Genomic DNA, 5619 nt, shown 5'->3' on the forward strand with positions numbered 1-5619 from the left:
AATATTCTTTAGCAATATATTGTATTATTATCTTCAAAGGTTTATTGTTCTTATTTTAAATATAAAGGAAATATTAAAAATTTCAATAGTTAATGTAAAGTTTAACTAACTCAGCTTCATCCAGACTGTGAACGAAAAATGTCCATAAATGCTAAGAATAAATAAGTCTGCTATAGCAAAATAATGATAACTATTAAACTGTATCTGGAACTAGCCTTGAATCCATTAAATCTACAAGTGTTACCTTTGTGGTAAACGAGAATAAATGAAAAGAAACACCTTGAAATGCTATGTTCTCTTGTGGTTCCTTTTTCTGCACAGAACAGTCATTCTTTAAGACAGCTGTGGCAGTGGCAACTTGAGCAGGCTGGACTTGGAGTGTTAGTACGACCAAGAACATGAGCAGTGAAGAAAAAAATCAGAATGCTTTGCTTCAATATGGAAATTAGAACTTTAGCATAGCTGAATGACTGGAGGTTGGAGAAAGGAGAGGAGGAGAGGGGAGGGGAGGAACAATAAAGAATTCAGGCTACATAATGTGGAGCTTAAAGCAGTGGGTTATAGTTTGAGGAGGATGTAGGAAAAAAGGGAAAAAGAAACTTTGGAAAGTTTTGTGGTTGTTGTTGTTGCTCATTTTCCAATGGAGAAACTAATGTTTTTAGGGTGGGCCATCTGTTTCCTGACTAAATATCATAAATATTAATTTGTCTTTTGACAAAGGAAAGGGAAAGAAAGGAAAAGAAAGACTGACAAGGCAGAAGCAGAGGTAGCTGAAGGAGTGACAGTCTTGACAAAATTAGCATTTTTTTCTTCATCTTTTATGGTTATATTGTGAACTTAAGCATGACTCAAGTATCATATTCATCTTATAAGTATATATGGCATGAACAAGCCAAAGGTACTTTCAGCATCATTGAATATTTAAGCAATAAAAATGGTTTACAATAATCTTTGAATATGTTATTAACTCTGCGGGATGATGAGACTTGAAAAGGATACATCGCACTAAGCACCCACAAAATGGTGGTAGCCATAAGTATTTGGAGACTCACTGTACCCTCACTGTAGTGTCTTTCCTGCTCTAATAGAGCAGCTATATATTCACTTATATGTTCAGCTATATTTTTCCCCACATGTGAGAAAAGTGTCAAAAGAAGCACTTAAGATTAGTGTAATTTAGATAATACCTTTTATTTAAATGATCAGTGTTAACAGTTAAAATTCACCAACATCCTGAAACTCTCTATAAATCTAACATATAAATTAATATGAATAATAATTTAAAAAATTATCTAATTTCCTGCAAAATGCAAAGTGTGGGAAAAGCACTTTTCATCTCCCACTGTAGTACTGAATGCCAGCTAGGTAATTATGTACCTTCCAAATTAATCCAAAGACAAATATATTTTGGCCAAAATGTAAATCTGCTCTCTAAGCTAATCAGCAAAAAAAAAATAAAAAATATAATAAGACTAAGTTATATTGTATTTCCTGAATTACTCACTGTAGTCCTTCATTCCTCAAACATAAAGGCTTGCTCCTTTTAAAATTTATGGGTATGCCTAATTTACTACAGAAAAAATTCCTGTTTCCCTAAATGCCTGCAGACTTTCTGGCAGAGAAAATATTAGTTCACAATTGGTACTGCATGTGGAAAGTGTCATTCAAACAATTTTTCTAGTATAGTATAGTCAAACTATGTGACCTTACAAGTGGGAGGAGAAAACTTGAATTTTCCTACTCCCTTTGAAATTGCTTTTGTTTACTTTGAAAATAGAGCTACAATGACTGAGAAGAAGAAAAATTTTAACCGGATCAAAAACAATAACATGTCTGGCATACTCTGAAAAAGTTCAGATAATGATCCTTGCTGAACACTTCATGGGAAAATTAAGGGCCTTATCACTATGTCCTTGAACATAGAGGAGGAAACCTCTGTTGGCTTTTAAAAACTGGGGATTTTTGTTTAGGAGAGAGAGAAAAGAAGTTTCAATTTATTTCTTCCATGGAGCATGCAGTATGTAGAGGGACTGTATGGTCTCTCTTTCTGTTTCTTATTTTTCCTTTGATGTACAGGGACATCACTAGTGTGCACTGTTCACTATTCACACCAACTTTCAGGCTAGTTCAAAATAGTCCAGTTCATGATACATCTGTTTTTCAGCCTGAATGTCACTACCACCATTAAAAGATTTAGACCATAGATCTATAGCATTATATAATATTATTTCATGCAACATTACATCTATACAAAATTCTTTCGTGGCTTTATTGGACCATTGGGTTTGTATGGCCAGGTTTTGGTAGATGGGGGCTGCAGGGGTGACTTCTGTGAGAAGCTGCCAGAAGCTTCCCCCATGTCTGGCAGAGCCAATACCAGCTGACTCCAGGATGGACCTGCCACTGGCCAAGGCCAAGCAAATCAGGAATGATAGTAACACCTCTGAAATAACATATTTAAGAAGAAAAAAAGGTATTGCACAGATGAAATTGCAGCCAGAAAAGAGTGGAGTGAGAACATGTGAACAACTATACAGATGCCAAGGTCAGTAGTGAAGGAGTGGGAGGAGGGGATCCAGGCACCAGATCTGAGCAGGCCAGTAATGGCAGATGCAGCAGAAGCATGGCAGAAATGCACCTGTCAAGAGCAGACAGCAACAGGATTGCAGGATTGAACCTGGAAATGCAGGCTCTGAGCTGGGTTACAGAAACCCAGATCAAGGATTAGATTACTGGTGTTATAAAATGACATGATGCAATGTTGATAACATCTGTTTTGAAAATTATGTGTGTCTGGGCTATACCTGTTGTCTGAAATGATGCCAGGTGTCTGAAGAGCCATCCAAGGCCCTGAGGGACACTGATGTTCTAGATATTCAGTGGGTCGTTAAGGTCAATAGTTTAAGCATCACAGAAACAAATACACTTAATCAAGTGATTCCTGCTTTAATCCTGTTAGTTCTGAATTAAAACATGATTTTGAGGTTAAAAAAATCCATTCCTGCCTAAACTGTGTTGAAGATGTTATTGTATTTTCTGGTAAATTACATTCATTTTTTAATTTCTCTGTTATTTTCTTTATGAAGTCCAGGCTAAAAAATAGTTCAGGGTAGATTTAAGGAAAAGTCTATGAGCAACGAACAATTACATCTGTAAAACTACTGCTACATATCAGTACAGTAGTAAAGTCTGAATTTGTTCTTCTTAATGCATTGCATAGGCTGTGCTTGAGCGGTTCTTTTATGACCTCAACTTTTTTTTTATTAAATTATTTCTTCCTGTGATTATACATGCATTCACATCCCTAAACTTTAGTTTCTTACAACTACTTTAGAGTTTTACTAATTTTGACCGGTTCTGACCACTGAGCTTTCATTTTCTATGTATTTCCCATCAATTTATGTGCTTTTATTGCTGACTACAGTATTTAATAACATGACTGGAACACCCTTATTTAAAGCTATGTGATACTCAGGAGTGAATAACAAAAGCTGGGATGGTAGGATAGCATTGTTGGTTAATGAAATTATATATTGTAAAGAAATAAAATCAGACAGCATGGAGTAAAGAGAAACTTATTTTTATCAAAACTAATTTGGGGAGAGGTTATAGAAGCAATTTTACTTTATTGGTCTTATGAGAGTTCTCCACAAACCTCAAGGGTTGAAAATAAATACAGACTTCTATATTTTACTAGAGAGATTAATGCTACTAGAAATGGTAACAATATTGCAATATTGGTAATTTTTTTCTCCACTATATATTGGTGACAAAAAGTGCTGGAGAGAGTGGCGAATCTTGATCATCAAAACAAATGCAGTTCTTTTTGATAACTTTAATGGGTGATGGTAGTGTGTCTAACAGAGGAAAGATATAAAATTACTTTATAAGCAGATCACATAGAAGTGGGTTGTAACTTAATTTTTTCATAGGGTAAGTTAACCATTTATAGTATTCTTACAAACACCCTGTCCTACAGATTAAAGTTTACCCTGGTAATATTATGTTTGTATAGTTACTATGAAATCAGCTTGACTGAGATACTAACAAATCAGTGGTAAAAGATGCCTGAATTTCTCTAAATCACACCTACCAAAACTCAGAGGAATTTGTATTTCAAGGGGACAGGAAAACATCTGACACAGCTGTTGTGTGAGCCCAGTAGGGAAGGTTTCCTACTGGACCTGTTGTTTGTGAACAGAGAAAACTTGTGGGTGATGTGAGGGTTGGAGACTGTCTTGGGCACAGTGATCATGAAATGATAGAGCCTTTGGTTCTTTGAGAAGTAAGGAGAGGATTCAGTAGAACTCCCACCTTGGACTTCCTGAGGGCAGACTTTGGTCTGTTTAGGATCCCAGTTGACAGACTCACTTGGGAGACAGTCCTAAAGTGCAAAGGAGTCCAGCAAAGCTTGATATCCTTCAAGAAGCAAATCTTAAAGGCATGTGTGCCAGAGGATGAGCTGGTGGGCAAGATTAACTGGGTTTAACAAATACCTTTGGCTGGAACTCAAGAAAAAAAGGCGAGTTTATGACCTTTGGAGGAAGGGGTGGCTCACTCAGGAGGACTCATGAGAGAAAATTAGAATGGCGAAAGACCAACTAGAACTTAATTTGGTCACTGCCATAACAGACTGGAAGGTAGAAGGGATCTGGACAGGCTCTCTTGATGGGTCAAGGTGCCTGATATGAGGTTCAACAAATCCAAGTGCTGAGTTCTGCACTTGGGTCACAACAATAAAGCAGCTCTACAGGCTGGGGGAAAAGTGGATGGAAAGTTGCCCAGAGGAAAAAATCTGGGGGTGCTGGCCAACAGCTGGCTGAACATGAACCAGCCTTCTGCCCAGGTGGCCATGGAGGCTAGTGAAATCCTGGCTTGTATAAGAAATAGTATGGCCAGCAGGACTACAGCAGTGATCATCTGTCTGTGTTTGGCGCTGGTGAGACTGCATCTCAATTCTGGGTCTCTCACTACAAAAAAGACGTTGAGGTGCTGGAGGATGTCCAGAGAATGACAATGGAGCTGATGAAGGATCTGGAGAACAAGTATTATGAGGAGCAGCCAAGGGACCTGTCCTGTTTATCTGGGAGAAAAGGAGGCTGAGTGGAGACCTTACTCCTCTCTTCAACTACCTGAAAGGAAGCTGTAACAAGGTGGGGGGGGTCAGTCTCTTCTCCCACATAGCAAGTGATAGAACAAGAGGAAACGGCCTCAAGTTGCTCCAGGAGGGGTTTAAATTGGATATTAGGAAAAATTTCTTCACTGAAAGGGTGGTCATGCATTGGAACAGGCTGCCCAGGGAAGTGGTGGAGTCACCAGTCCTGGATATAATTTAAAAGAAGTGTGGATGTGGCACGTAGGGACACAGCTTAGTGGCAGACTTGGCAGTGCTTTCTGGATCCCTTTCCCCCCATGGCGTGGGGCGGCCCAGTTCTAGTTCCATTTCCGTCTGAGGAACCATTCCGACGTCTTGAGGGATAGGGAAAGGGAACTCCAGCATCAGGGGTTTCTTCAGTCCCTGAGCCTGGAGGGGAGAGGTGCCCTCCTCTCCTTCCACCACCCACATGGTTCCATGGCAGGCACAGAGACAGCACACCAGTGTGGAGAGGAGGCAAGAGA

General features: G+C 38.8%; 1 long non-coding RNA gene across 1 annotated transcript in view; it reads left to right on the top strand.

Annotated features, from left to right (window-relative positions):
- Positions 1-2315: 2315 nt before the first annotated feature.
- The window catches only part of LOC108494617, a 9885-nt gene continuing 6581 nt past the window's right edge, over positions 2316-5619 (top strand). The window contains exon 1 of the long non-coding RNA XR_001873913.1: positions 2316-2545. This is a non-coding gene — a long non-coding RNA (uncharacterized LOC108494617). The remainder of the gene's footprint in view (positions 2546-5619) is intronic.

Source organism: Lepidothrix coronata, unplaced genomic scaffold, assembly GCF_001604755.1.
Source record: "Lepidothrix coronata isolate B3197 unplaced genomic scaffold, Lepidothrix_coronata-1.0 Scaffold26, whole genome shotgun sequence".
NCBI lineage: Eukaryota > Metazoa > Chordata > Aves > Passeriformes > Pipridae > Lepidothrix > Lepidothrix coronata.